The sequence below is a fragment of the Pipistrellus hanaki genome (genome assembly GCF_964339955.1).
Source record: "Pipistrellus hanaki genome assembly, chromosome: X".
Taxonomy (NCBI): domain Eukaryota; kingdom Metazoa; phylum Chordata; class Mammalia; order Chiroptera; family Vespertilionidae; genus Pipistrellus; species Pipistrellus hanaki.
In genome coordinates, this window is record NC_140524.1 from 5,803,331 (window position 1) to 5,818,539 (window position 15,209).

Consider the following 15,209-nt stretch of genomic DNA (forward strand, 5'->3'; position numbering starts at 1 on the left):
CAGTCCATTTACTCTCCTGGTTTCCTAGACAACTATTTCATATCTTCTCCACTCCCTTCAAGCCTTTAACACCTCTGCACTGGTCCTCTCTCTCAACTCATGACCTTGCTTCTGATTTCATTCAGAAAAGAGGTAATCATAAAACAAAGCCCACAAATTTCTACCACTGCATCTATACGCCTACCTAAATCTATGTATATAATTAACCTTTTCTGCTATTACTATGGACAAACTGTCTCTGCTCCTAGCTAAGGCCACCCCCCACAAACACCACATACTTGTTTACTAGATCCCATCTTCTCTGGCAACTCTTTCCTCTCTTGCCCATCCAATATAATGAAAGCATAATATGCTAAGTGTCTGACCCTTTGTTCGACCATTTGACCAGTTGCTATGACATGTACTGACCACCAGGGGGAAGATGCTCCAACTGGTAGGTTACCTTGCTGCTGGTTCCGGACGATCGGGACTGGGCAAGAAAGGCTGGACATGCCCTGGAGCCCTCTCATGGTCCCTCCTTGGTCCCAGTGGTGTACCGGTAGGGTTCCTCAGCCTGGCCTGTAGGGATCAGGCAGAAACTGGCTCTCCAACATCCTCTGAGGGGTTCTGGATTGTGAGAGGGCACAGGCCAGGCTGAGGGACCCTATAAGTGCATGAATCTGTGCACCAGGCCTCTAGTCAATTATAAATTCTTCTTTTTGCCTCTATGGGTTCTTTCCCATTACTTTCAACCATAGTATTATTGCTCCCACTAAAAAATTTAAAAAGTCTTCTTCAGAGCCACCTTCCCTAGCTCACTATGCACTCTTTTTTTTTTTTTTTTTGCTTGTCTCATTTTTGATTCTTATATTTCCAGTAGGACATGATCTCACTCATCTAGGGGAAATGGTGAACAACATAGACTGATGAACAGGAACCGACCCAGAGATAAGGAGCCATGGGTCAGACTGTTGGACCTCTAAGGGAGGGTGGGGACAAAAGGGAGAGATCAACCAAAGGACTTATGTGCACACATATGAGCCTATCCAGTGGTCAAGGACAATAGGGAGGTGGGGGCATGAGTGGGAGGGGTGGGGGATTGGAATGGAGGGTTGAGGATAAATATGTGATATCTTAATCAATGAAGAAATTAATTTAAAAAAAGAAAAAAAAATCCTCACCCGATGATATTTTTCCATTGATTTGAGAGAAAGTGGAAGATTTGAAGGAAAGACGATGTGAGAGAAATGTTGATGTGAGAGAAAGACATGGATTGGCTGATTCCTGCATGGCCCCTGACCAGGGCCTGGGCGGAATTGAACCCAGGACCCTTAGATCCATATGCTGACGCTGTATCCACTGAGCCAAACTGGTTAGGGCCCAATTTCTTTAAAAAAATTTTTTTTTTACTGATTTCTGAGAGGAAAGGAGAGGGAGAGATAGAAATATCAGTGATGAGAGAGAATCATTGATTGGTTGCTTCCTACACTCCCCACACTGGGGATCAAGCCCCCAATGGGGGGCGCATGTGCCCTGACCAGGAATTGAAACTACCTTCTGCTTCCTAGGTCTATCCTCAACCACTGAGCCACACCAGATAGGCACCCATCCCATTTCTTTGTTCCTCTTTACAGCAAAATCCTCACTAGAATTTTTATCGATGTCTATCTATAATTCCTCTTTTCCCATCCTTTAAAAATAAACTTTTTATTTGGAAATAATTATAGATTCACAGGAAGTTGTGAAAGTACTACAGAGAAGCCCTTTGTAAACTTCACGCAAATACCACCCCCTACATAGTTACATGTTATAAACTATAGTATAATTTCTAACCCAGGATATTGACATTGGTACAAAGTGTGTTATAGTTCAATGCCGTTTTATCACATGTGTAGATTTATGTAACCACCATTGCAATCAATATATGAACTGTCCCAACACCCTCTTGATAGTCACACCCTCTCCCACCCTCCACCATCCCTAACTCCTGGCAACCACTAATCAGCTCATGACACTCCACAGTTGCTGAGGTGAAAGCAGAGGTTGAGAAGCCAGGTCCACATGACACATGTGCCAGGGTGAGTTGAGGCCCACAGCACACTGGTTGGTGGGTTCTGCATCAGCAGCAGCCAAAGGTAGGCATTCTCCTGCTTGGGAAGCAGGAGTCAGATGCCAGTGGTCCAGTGTGATGAACTATGTGATGTGCCTTTTCTCCTACATCATTGATTTTTGCCGGGCTCCTAGGTGGCCCACCACATAGCACCTTGCAGAATGTGTTCACATGGGCACCCATGTGGAAGTCTGCCCAGCACAGCAAGCACATATCCAGGAAACCGTCCTTGGTTTACATCATGACCTTTTTGGTCTCAGGGAGACACCCTGAAGCCCAGCTGGACATTGTTCACTGTGAAGTCCATGCAGTACACCTTGAAGGGCTTGGTGTCCTGGTATCTGAGACTCAGCATTTTGCTGTCCTCCTGGTAGTGTTGCAGGGAGATGCTGTTCATGATGGCTGTGATGAGGATGAAGTGTTTCATGCCAATCGTCTGATGGAACTACAACGGGGTGTCAAGGGAGGTCATGTCCCCCAGCTCACTGCCCCCAGGTTCCATAGGACCTATACCAGCTAGCAGTTGCAGTGACAGAGGGTGGTTAAGGGTCCCTCTGCTCCTTCTCATACAGGACCTGGAACTTATGTTTAGTCATATGGTAAGTATATCGGTAGTTTAAGAAACTACTGAGCTATTTTCTAGAATGGGTTATGATTTTACATTCCCACCAGAAAAGTAGGAAACATAGTTTTTCTATATCCTTGCCAGCATTTAATATTATCACATTCAGTTTTAGTTTTAGCAGTTCGAGTAGGTGTGTAGTGATATCTCATCACAGCCTTCATTTGCATTTCCCTAAAGGTTAGTCATGTTGAGCATCTTTTTATGCTTATTTATCTTCTACATAGCCTCTTCAATAAAATGCTTCTTCATGTCTTTTGCTCCTTTTCTAATTGGATTGGTGGTTTTGTTTTACTGTTCAATTTTGTGTGTTCTTTATATATTTCATACTTTTAGCACTTGAAAAATGTTGTGCCACTTCCTTCTGGCCTCTATAGTTTCAGATGAGAAATATGCCTTCATTTAAGTAATACCCCCCCCCCCCCCGGCAACCAAGTAAGATGTCATTTCTCAGTTGGTGCTTTCAATACTTTTTCTTTGTCTTCAGTTTTCACAAGTTTGATTATGTTGTATCTTGGAGTGGATTTCTTTGGGTATATTGTTTGTGATTTTCTGAGCTATTGAATCTGTAGGTTTTTGTCTTTTCTCAAATTTTCGACATTTTTAGTCATTGTATTTTTCAGTTCTAAAATTTCCATTTGGTTCTCCTTTATATCATCTATTTCTTTGCCAAGACGTTTTTTTTTCATTCATTTGAAACCTGTTTAGAAATGTTCTTTGAAGCACTTATATGTTGAATGCTTTAAAAATCTTTGTAATACAATTCTAATATCTGTGTTACATAGGTCTTGGCGTCTGTTGATTGATTTTTCTTAAGTTGAGATTTTTCTGTTTCATTTGTATCCTGGACACTTTGGATGTTATGCGATGAGGCTCTGAATTTTATTTAAGTCTTCTATTTAGCTGGCCTCTGATAACATGTCAGGGAGGAGGTGCCACCTTGTTATTGCCAGTTGGATGTGGAAGACCTTGTTTTCACAGGGGAGGAGGGGTAGAGGAGATACCTTGTACTATTTGGAGGGGCCAAAATCCAGGCTTCCCAGTTGGCCTCCATTTATCACTCAAGTACTATGTCATTCCTCAGGTTCCAAGGTCCCTAGTCAGGTTTCCTTCTTCTTTTCATCTTTCAAAATATTCTTCTATTTGTTTTATACATAATGTACTTAGCAGGAGGAATTGGGATAAGTACATTCGCTTCATCTGGTGAACTGGAAGTTCTTCCTCTTCCATTTTCTCTTAAACCCATTCTTATCAAGCTTCCATCCTACATGGTTCTATCCAAACTGAACTTGTCAAAGTCGCCAGTGATTTCCACACTGCCAAGCCCAATGTTCAATGTTGTCCTTATTTTACTTGACCCATTGGTAACATTAAACTCAACTGATTATATATATATATATATATATATATATATATATATATATATATATATATATATATATATATATATATATACTGAGTGCCCAGATTATTATGCATTCAGAGATCATAATTATATATATGATTATGATCTCTGAATGAGGAGGGGAGGGAGAGAGGAAGGGAGACAGAGAGAGAGATGGAAACATCAATGATGAGAGAATCATTGATCGACTGCCTCCTGGACACCCCACACTGAGAATCGAACCTGCAACCTGGGCATATGCCCTGACCGGGAATTGAACTGTGATCTCCTGGTTCATAGGTCTCTGCTCAACCACTGAGCCACACCAGCCAAGCACTTCCTCCTTCTTAAAACACTTTCTTCACTTGTTTCCAGGACACCACACTGCTCTGGATTTTCTCCTGTCACATGGCCACTCTTTCTTAGTTTCCAGTTCTTCCTTGGTTTCCTGATTTCTTATGGGAGTGCTCTGTTTTGTTCTGTCTATCCTGTTCTCTTCCCTTTCTCTTTTTTTGGTCATCTCATCTGATCTCTTGGCTTCAAACGCCATCTACTGTCAACCTTCAAATTTGTATCTACAGTCCATACCTAAACTACAACTTGTACTTCTAGCTGCCTATTTATTTTTATTTTTACTTTATTTATGTTTAGTTTTTTTAAAATTAATTTCTTTATTGATTAAGGTATCACATATTTGTCCTCAACCCCCCATTCCAATCCCCCACCCCCCCACTCATGTCCCACCCTTATTGTCCTTGACCACAATTTAGGCTCATAAGTGTGTACATAAATCTCTTGGTTGATCTCTCCTTTTTATCCCCACCCTCCCTTTGAGGTCCAACAGTCGGACCCATGGCTCCCTACTCTGAGTCTGTTCTTGTTCATCAGTCTATGTTGTTCACCATTTCCCCTAGATGAGTGAGATCATGTCCTACTGGAAATATAAGAATAAAATATGAGACAAGCAATAATGGTTATGCTGAAAGGCATATGAATCAGTCTGTAGTGAGCTTCTTTCTGGGCCACCAGTTCTTTTGAGACCCAATTTCAACGTCAAACAGTTCCTTATGTGTACATGTTTCTAGCTGCCTATTTATTAGTAATATCTCCACTTAGATATCTAATATATATTTCAAATTTTAAAATGTTAAAACTGACTTTCTGCTCTCTACCTTTTCCAAGCCCATTCATCCTTCATTATTTGCAATTGCTCAGGTCACAAACCTTGGGATCATTCTTGACTTCCCTCTTTCTGTAACACCTCACAGCTAATCCATCAGCAAATCCTGATGGTGCTACCTTGAAAATAAATACATAATCTGACCGCTTCTGATCACCCCATTACTATAACCCGGTCCAAACTGCCATTACTGTATCTCTTGTATAGGTTGCTGATATAGCCTCCTAACTTATGCTTATCCCTTCTACTTAACACAGTAACCAGAAAAATTCTTTGAAGAAAAGTCAATCAGACCACTCCCTTTCTGAAACTCTCCCATGGTTACTAAGCCATGACTTGAGCAAGAGTAAAAAATCCTTACATTATCCAACACATGATCTGGCCCACTGTGAATTCTGTGAACTCACCACCAACTACTCTGTTCCTTGTTCACACAGTTTCCACCACAGCAGCCTCCTCACTGTTCTCATTATCACCAGGCATGCTCCCATTTAAGAGCCTTCACAATAGTCGCTTTCTCTCTGTGTGAAATACTCTTCCTCTAGGTACCAGCATGGCATACTCTCTCATTCCCTCAAGTTCTTTCTTGTGTCACATTCTTTTTTTTTTTTTAAATATATTTTATTGATTTTTTACAGAGAGGAAGAGAGAGGGATAGAGAGTTAGAAACATCGATGAGAGAATCATAGATCAGCTGCCTCCTGCACACCCCCATTGGGGATGTGCCCGCAACCAAGGAAGGTGCCCCTGACCAGAATCGAACCCGGGACCCGTCAGTCCACAGGCTGACGCTCTATCCACTGAGCCAAACCGGTTTCGGCTGTCACATTCTTAAATGTCGCCTTTTCGCAAAGCCATATCTGATCACTCCATTTTAAATTGTCACCCTCCAGATTGTGCTATATTCCTTTGCAGCTTAATTATTTTTTATAGCACTTACCTCCTACATATACCATATGATATTATTTTTAAAAATATATTTTTTATTGATTTTTTACAGAGAGGAAGGGAGAAAGATAGAGTTAGAAACAACGATGAGAGAGAGTCATTGATCAGCTGCCTCTTGCACACCCCCTACTGGGGATGTGCCCGCAACCAAGGTACATGCCCTTGACCGGAATCGAACCTAGGACCCTTGAATCTGCAGGCCGACACTCTATCCACTGAGCCAAACCGGTTAGGGTCCATATAATATTCTTATTTATCTTGTTCATCATCTGTCTTAACCCTCCCCTCCCCCCCCACATACACAAAGTGCAAGCTCATGAACTTTGTCTTTTTCTTCACTGATATATTTTCTGTACCTGAAACAGTATATGGCACATGGTAAGTACCCAGTGTATAAATAAATTAACAAGCCACCTAATGCAGGTTGTAGTGTCCTAGTACTAATTAATTGGTAGTGGCGATTTCAATTTTCATAAGCTTGGAGTCTTGAAGTTTTGTTTTTAATTTGAATTATATTTAATCTCCATTACATCTTAGAGACAACTCACCTGTTCTTGTATTGTTAGGTTCTGAACTTTGCCAGGATAATGGAACAACAGCAACTCAAAATAGAATGTATTCTTGTCATATTCTTATCCAGTTTAATAAATCACCATTCTGTGTATTCTAAAGGGTCTTTAAAATAATTGACAAAATATATTTAAAAAAATGTGAGAATTAAGCCGAGGGGAAGTACAGATAGGCAAAACAAAATGAAGTAAGAGGTGAGATTATCATAGAGGACAGTATGTAAAGTCCTGTTCGCTTGCTAGGGGTGGACCACACATTTGACTGTGAACTTTCTAGTAGCCAATGCAAAAAAACAAAGGCATGAAGGGCATGATTCACTTATCTCAGCCTTCCAAGAGCAATGTTCTCTTCCCAGAGCTAGTTCTTCGCTCTACCACTAGATGGCGCGCCTTTCCACGCTATTAGATTACAGAGCAAGCCCCTCAATGCAGTCCTAAACTGAGGCCAATATTAATAATAAACATTCTTTCTTAATTACATACCTGGCTATTTACCCTCACCATTTAGTACTAGTGCAGCTTTGTGGAGAAGCTGTTAATATCCCTACTTTAGTGAGAAGAAGACAGGTTCAGAAATAAAATCTCTTGTATAAGCCTGGATTCCAAATTAGATGTCCGATTATTACACCACGTTGTCAACCTGCTGTCATTTGGAAAGCCTAAGACAGATCTTCTTATTTCTAATTGGTGGCATTCTTGGGAAGCTCTCGCTGAGTGAAGGGTTTTCTTAGTGCTGCTGCCACAAGATGCAGTTGGAGTCAGAGACTAATTTTGGCTCTGACACTTAAGGAGCTGTTTTAGACCAGGAAAATCACTTAATCTGTGTGCCTCAACTTCCTCTTCTGTCAAATGGGAATGACTAAATCTTCTCTACCTAATTCTGAAAGTGGTATGAGGACAGAATGGAGAAAGAGATGTGAAACACCCTGCAAAGTAGAAAACACTATAAAATAACGTATTAAACCCAGTATTTGTTGAATGCCTACCATAAATTGGACACTGTAGTAGTGGTGTAAGGTAATACTACTCAAAGTGTGATCCATGGGCGAGTGCCAGTCCACAAACTGTTTAATCCTGGTCTGAGACAAGAAATTGAAAGTAAATGTTTCAAAACCTTGACAACAATTGGACAGAATAATTTTGCTTGTTGAATATAATCATTAAAAAAGTGGGCATGCCGCCGGGACCGGTTTGGCTCAGTGGATAGAGGGTCGGCTTGCGGACTGAAAGGTCCCGGGTTCGATTCCGGTCAAGGGCATGTACCTTGGTTGCGGGCACATCTCCAGTGGGGGGTGTGCAAGAGGCAGCTGGTTGATGTTTCTCTCTCATCGACGTTTCTAACTCTCTGTCCCTCTTAATTCCTCTCTGTGTAAAATCAATAAAATATATTAAAAAAAAAAAAGTGGGCATGCCGAAACCGGTTTGGCTCAGTGGATAGAGCATCAGCCTGTGGACTGAAAGGTCCCAGGTTCAATTCCAGTCAAGGGCATGTACCTTGGTTGCGGGCACATCCCCAGTAGGGATGTACAAGAGGCAGCTGATCGATGATTCTCTCTCATCGATGTTTCTAACTCTATCCCTCTCTCTTCCTCTCTGTAAAAAAAAAAAAAAAAAAAAAAAAAAAAAAATCTTTAAAAAAAGTGGGCATGGATTTTGAATGTCTCTGTTTTGATTTCATTTTCTAGTAATTTATTTTTATTGTAATTTATAAAAACATTGGTACATGATGGATTTGTGGGGAAATTGTCATTCTCCACAAATGGTTTGAAAAGCATTGCTGTTATGAATATAAAGGAAGTATATGCCATTGGACCATACCCTTAAGGAGCTCTCACACCAGGGGGTGAATAGGTACCACATGGTTCTAAGAAACCACTAACATTGTTCCATGTGCTTCAGTCATTTGTGGAACAGAAGGCTATATAGATCTTGATGGACTCAACAGATTAGAGACCTGCAAATCCTCAAGAGCACTCCATAAACAAATTCTTATATTTGCCCCATTAGCATACCGGTAGCACTAATGTAGATAGAATTGAATTTCTTTAAAATATTGGACAATCTGATATGACATTTTTAAAAAGTAAAATTTCTTATAATAACTGTCAAAAATTAAGATAAATGATCAAATAAAAAAAATGGGCAACGGACCTAAATAGAATTTTTTCAAAAGAAAATAGAAGGAAGGCCAAGAGACACATGAAAACATGCTCAAAGTCACTAATTATATGAGATGCAAATCAAAACGACAATGAGGTACCATCTCACACCTGTCAGAATGGCTGTTGTCAACAAATCAACAAACGACAAGTGTTGGCAAGGTTGTGGAGAAAAAGGAACCCTTGTGCACTGCTGGTGGGAATGCAGACTGGTGCAACCACTGTGGAGAACAGCATGGAGTTTCCTCAAAAAACTAAAAGTGGAACTCCCATTTGACCCAGTAATCCCACTCCTAGGAATATATCCCAAAAATCCAGAAACACCAATCAGAAAGGATATATACACCCCTGTGTTCACAGCAGCACAATTCAGCATAGCTAAGATTTGGAAACAGCCTAAGTACCCATCAGCAGACGAGTGGATCAGAAAACTGTGGTACATCTACACAATGGAATACTATGCTGCCATAAAAAAAGAAGGAATTCTTATCATATGCAGCAATCTGGATGGAACTGGAGAGAATTATGCTAAATGAAATAAGCCAGTCAGAGAAAGATAAATATCACACGATCTCACTTATTTGTGGATAATAAAGAACATTATAAACTGATGAACAAAAAGATAGACTCAGAGGCAGTAAAGCATCAAGCAGACTGTCAAATTACAGCGGGGAGGTTAAGGCGAAGGGGGGGAGATAAGAGATCAACCAAAGGACTTGTATGTATGCATATAAGCATAACCAATGGACACAAAACTCTGGGGGGGGGGTGTGAAGGCATGTATGGGAGTGGGAGGAGCAATGGTAAGATATGTACACATATAATACCTTAATAAAAATGGTAAAAATGAAAAAAAGGTTAAAAAGGGAAAAGAGTAAATTTTCTCATAATAACTGTCTGTCAAAAATTATGATGGACCCAATTAAAGAGCTATAAAAACTGTTTTTGCATACCATAGACTTCTAGTATATGCTCACTAACAGGGCTCACGGGGTTTTTCTTCAGCTGGCAGTAAGCTAACTAATTGGCTCTTCAATCTGAACACTATCCTTGACAGGCTATTAAAATTTTTTTCCATATAACTTTTTAAGATATATAATTGAATGGGTAATATGCTTCAATAGCAAAAAAAATGCACGCAACTCCACATCCTGCTTTTCTCACATACCACCATTTTACATAAAGAGCTTTCTCATTCGATAGATGTAGCATTATTTATTAGATTAGGTCTCTATGGATGGACATCTGATTGTTTCTCATTTTTTGTTATTGCAAACAATGCTACAGTGAATAGCCTTGTACACACAGCAGTTTATACCTAGGTACACATAACTGGAGGAGAAATTCCTAGAAATAGAATTTGTGAATCAAAGTCTCAAATTTGTAATTTTTATAACTCTTGCAAAATTGCCCTTAATTGATGAATTGTGCTCCCACCAACAATTTATAAGAGGACTCTCCCCTGCCTTTATCAACACAGTGTATTACCAATATTTTAATATTCAACCAATGGTATCTCACTGTAGTTTTCATTAATATTTCTCTAATCATGATGTTAGCTATTATTATTGGCATAGAAGCTATTTATTCATTTTGATACTCAGTGTACAGGTTCAGAGCAATTACAAATGATCCCAGATCACTATATTTTCAGAGTTTCCTAACCTACTCTCTCTATAGATCCTCTGAGCTAAAGAATTTGTTCATTTTCTTTTAAAAAAATATATTTTATTGATTTTTTTACAGAGAGGAAGAGAGAGGGATAGAGAGTTAGAAACATCAATGAGAGAGAAACATCGATCAGCTCCCTCTTGCACACCCCCTACTGGGGATGTGCCCGCAACCAAGGTACATGCTCTTGACTGGAATCGAACCCAGGACCCTTCAGTCCACAGGCCAACACTCTATCCACTAAACCAAACCAGTTTTGGCTCATTTTCTTTTTTTAAGATTTCCTTTTTTTGTATTGCTGAATAGTATTTCATTGTGTATACACTGAGTGGCCAGATTATTATGATCTCTGAACACACAATAATCTGGCCATTCAGTATATATCCTATATAATAAAAGGCTAATATGCAAATTGTCCCCTCGACCAGGAGTTCGACCAGCAGGCAGGCTGGCCAACCGCCCATGTCCCCTCCCCCTGGCCAGGCTGGCCGGACCCCACCCATGCACGAATTCATGCACTGGGCCTCTAAAATCATAATAATCTGGCCACTCAAGTGTATGTGCCACTGTTTATTATTATTATTAAAATATATTTTTATTGATTTCAGAGAGGAATGGAGAGGGAAAGAGAGATAGTAACATCAATGGTGAGAGAGAATAATCGATAGACTGCCTCCTGCACATCCCATACTGGGGATCAAGTCCGAAATCCAAGCATGTGCCCTTGACTGGAATTGAACCTGGGACCCTTCAGTCCTCAGGCCAATGCTCTATCCATTGGGCCAAACAAGCCAGGGCCATTTTGTTTTATTCTGTCCTATTTTTGTAGAATTATCCCAGACATTTCTTGGGCACCCATTTTATTTTAAAACTAGTATTTCTGGGGGTTAACACATTGCCTGGCACAATAGTAAGGGCTTAAACAAAATATGGAACAAATCAATAAGAACAATACCAGAAGCATTCACTCCTTGCATTAAATAGCTATGCACTCCTATAACTATTTCAGTCTGTATTTGCAATGACAGCTTCACAATGAAAGATAAAGCTGCTTTAGACATGACAGTTCAAGTGCCACCATGATCTATTGCTCTGAAAGTTTTTCTTTTGCAAAATCAACTCTAAAGTGCTACCTTTTATTATACAGAGAAATGCACTGCTTTGTTCTTTCTTTATAATTAACTTATAAGATCACATTGTCTTTACTCTTTGCTTTGTAAGACCTGAAATGGCTTTTGGCCAAAAGTCTGTTGACCACTGCGGCGGGGTTGGGGCGGGGTAGGGTGGGGTGGGAACATTTTTTCCAGCTTTTCCAAAGGATGGGGGAGGTGAGCAGGGGACTCATTTAAGTTGATTTATCTACACTTTCTTGGCCAGATCCATTTGTGACCATGTGCACACACTTGTGGGACACCTGGCTAAGGTTCTCACAGGGAAATGAACAGAGTTAACAGAATCTATAACTCTTGATTCAATTATTAACTTGGCCTCATTAGCACCACCTTCTAGCCATTTCACATGGGGAGGTATTGTGTAGGCAGATGTTACTCACTATATAAATAGTTCCTGAAAACCTTGGGGATTCAAAGGCTTCATCATTATCATCATCATCAATAGTAATACTAGCTAACACTTATTGAGCACTTAATCTTTTTTTTAACTGTTTTACATCTACCCTATTATTCCATTTTACAAATAAGAACCTTAGAGGAGAGTGAAAATGGGTAACTTGAATGAGGTGAAATAGCTATTGTCTGACCATGGATGTTTTGAGCTCCAGAACCTACCCTCAAACCTGTTTTGTTTTGCAATTCACAAAAGAGAAAATGTTTTTTGAGCCTGGCTGGTGTGGCTCAATGGTTGAGCATTGACCTACGAACCAGAAAGTCCCGGTTCAATTGGAGGGTGTGCGGAAGGTCAATGATTCTCTCTCATCATTGATGTTCCTCTCTCCCTCTCCCTTTCTCTATGAAATCAATACAAATACATATTATAAAAAGTTATTTAAAATATACTCCTAAAATCCCAACAGGAGCTCTCCAAGCTGTCAGCGGTCAGTGGTGACTCCAAGTGGTAACCAGGGTGTACTGCATCCATCAGAAATCACTCTTGCCCAAGTTCTCCCAAATGACTTTATTCCAAGTAGAGCGAGCCAATATGCTCACTCTATGGAGGTAGCTTCATGACAAATCTGCTTATAACCAGATTGCCATCCTTCAAAGTATCTTTTTTCTTTTCTCAAAGAAAGGGGCTTCTTTCCAAGGTTAGCTTGTATTTTGCATCTCATTTCATCTTGTCACATATTTCACTCCATTATTTATCATCTCCTTTTCTTGCCTCTTCAATTTCCATTTAATTAATGGTCTTCCTTTTAAATCTACAAATAAGCTCCAGTTCTCCTATCCTGGAATGACAAAACAAACAAATAAACAAACTCACCTCTCCTTGATCAATCACCCCAGATCCACCTTCTTGAAAAAGAGTTTCAATAAAGCCTTAAAAGCCTTAATTTTTTTCAACCACCTTTTAAAAAAATGTATTTTTATTGATTTCAGAGAGGAAAGGAGAGGGAGAGAGACAGAAACATCAGTGATGAGAATCATGGATTGGCTGCCTCCCACTGGGGATGGAGCCTGCAACCCAGGCATGTGCCCTTGACTGGAATTGAACCCGGGACCCTTCAGTTCTCAGGCTGACGCTCTATCCTCTGAGCCAAACCAGCCAGGGCTCAATCACCTTTTGAAGTACAAATCTCAGCCCAACATTCAGGATCTTCGAAAATTGGGCCTCAATTTACCTTCTGGTTATGTCTTCCACAATTCTCCCTAAGCTTCAACCTGACAGGTCCTCATATGTGATTTTTTCCCTTCACATGGTGTTATCTCCACTTGGATTTACCTTTATCAGAAGATTCAACATAATCAACATTTATTAAGTCATAATTCTTTGTAGTTACTTGTCCCCCCGTCACCCACCCATACACTACGAGTGCCCGAAGGCAGAGACTAAATATTACCAGGTGAGAAAGTAAAAAATTAGATTGGACTGAGAAAGCAAAAATTCAGCCAGTCATCAGGCTACAATAACAGACACTAATAAAGCCAGCTGCAAATTTAACAGGGAACAGTATTTATCCAAAAGAGATGCAGCTGTAAAGTGATAACAACCTTATTTATTGGAGTGGACATCACCTTTTCTATTCACTGAGAAAATTTATTTTCTGCAATTAGAGATAAGAAACTTTTATGCTTGAAATCATAGTTGTGAGAATAAAACATCCCACATTTGTTTAGAGGGCATGCTTCTTTGACTCAGAGAAGCAGTCTTGATTTCCAATCCAGGTGCAGAGCTTCAGATAAGAGGTATCTGGACACAACATTCCACATCTACCTTTGCTTTGTGGTCCCCAAGGAAACAGGACTCTGGATTCACTTCACGGCCCAGACGTGATGTTGACCTCTTCACACAGTCGGATTTTGAGCTTTCCAAAACAATGCTTCTTTAAAATCTACCCAAACTCCAGCCTTCCCCCTAAATCCTATAATGACTTTTTTTTTTCTTTGTTGAGATGTCCCACAGTTTTTCTCATGTGGGGTCTCCCTCATTGCAATGGGTCAAAAAGCCTGACTTAAACAATTTTATTGATTGATGAGAGGGAGAGGAGAGGGAGAGGAGAGAGAGGGAGAGAGGGAAAGAGAGAAACAGCCATCATTCTTTGTTCAACTCATTCATATATCTATTAACCGATTCTGTATGTGTTGTGAATGGGATCGAACAATGCTCTAACCAACTGAGCTACCCAGCCAGGGCAAGCCTGACTTTTTGGATTACAGATTGGTCCTTGGTGGCTTTGCACCGACTGGGTGTTTTGTATCCCTGGGCCTTTAGCTTGCCCAAAGTAGGCATCCAAAGTTGCTCACTACAGTAGGCTCTGAATTATACTCTGTTTTCCCGAAAATAAGACAGTGTCTTATATTAATTTTTGCTCCCAAAGATGCGCTAGGTCTTATTTTCAGGGGATGTCTTATTTTTCCATGAAGAAGAATACGGTACACATTTATCGTTAAATGAAAATAAAGGAAATTTATTACCTATATACGGTACGGTAGTTGTCAATACAAACCAGACAAACTGTGAATCCTACAGTATCAAGAATTTACTCATTTATTCAATGACAATCATGTCATCATGTTCTGGAACATCATCATAACAATCCAATTCCTGAATTTCCTGGTGAATTTCTTGCAACTCCATTTCTTTCAGAATCAGTGGACCAATCTCTCATGTTTAGCCTAGGGGGGGGGGGCCTTATTTTTGGGGTTGGGGGGGATGCCTTATATTTCACTCAGAAGGAAACCTGTAAGTAGGTCTTATTTTCGGAGGATGTCTTATTTTCGGGGAAACGCGGTAGTACTGGGGTTCTAGTTAGATTACCTGGATTGATTATACGGATTCTTGTCTCAGTTCCACCACTAGCTAGTTAGCAGAATCATCTATAATAATAAAAGCATAATATGTAAATAAACCGAAAGACCGAACAGAATGACCTTCTGGACGACCTTCCAGATGACCATGCTATGACACGCA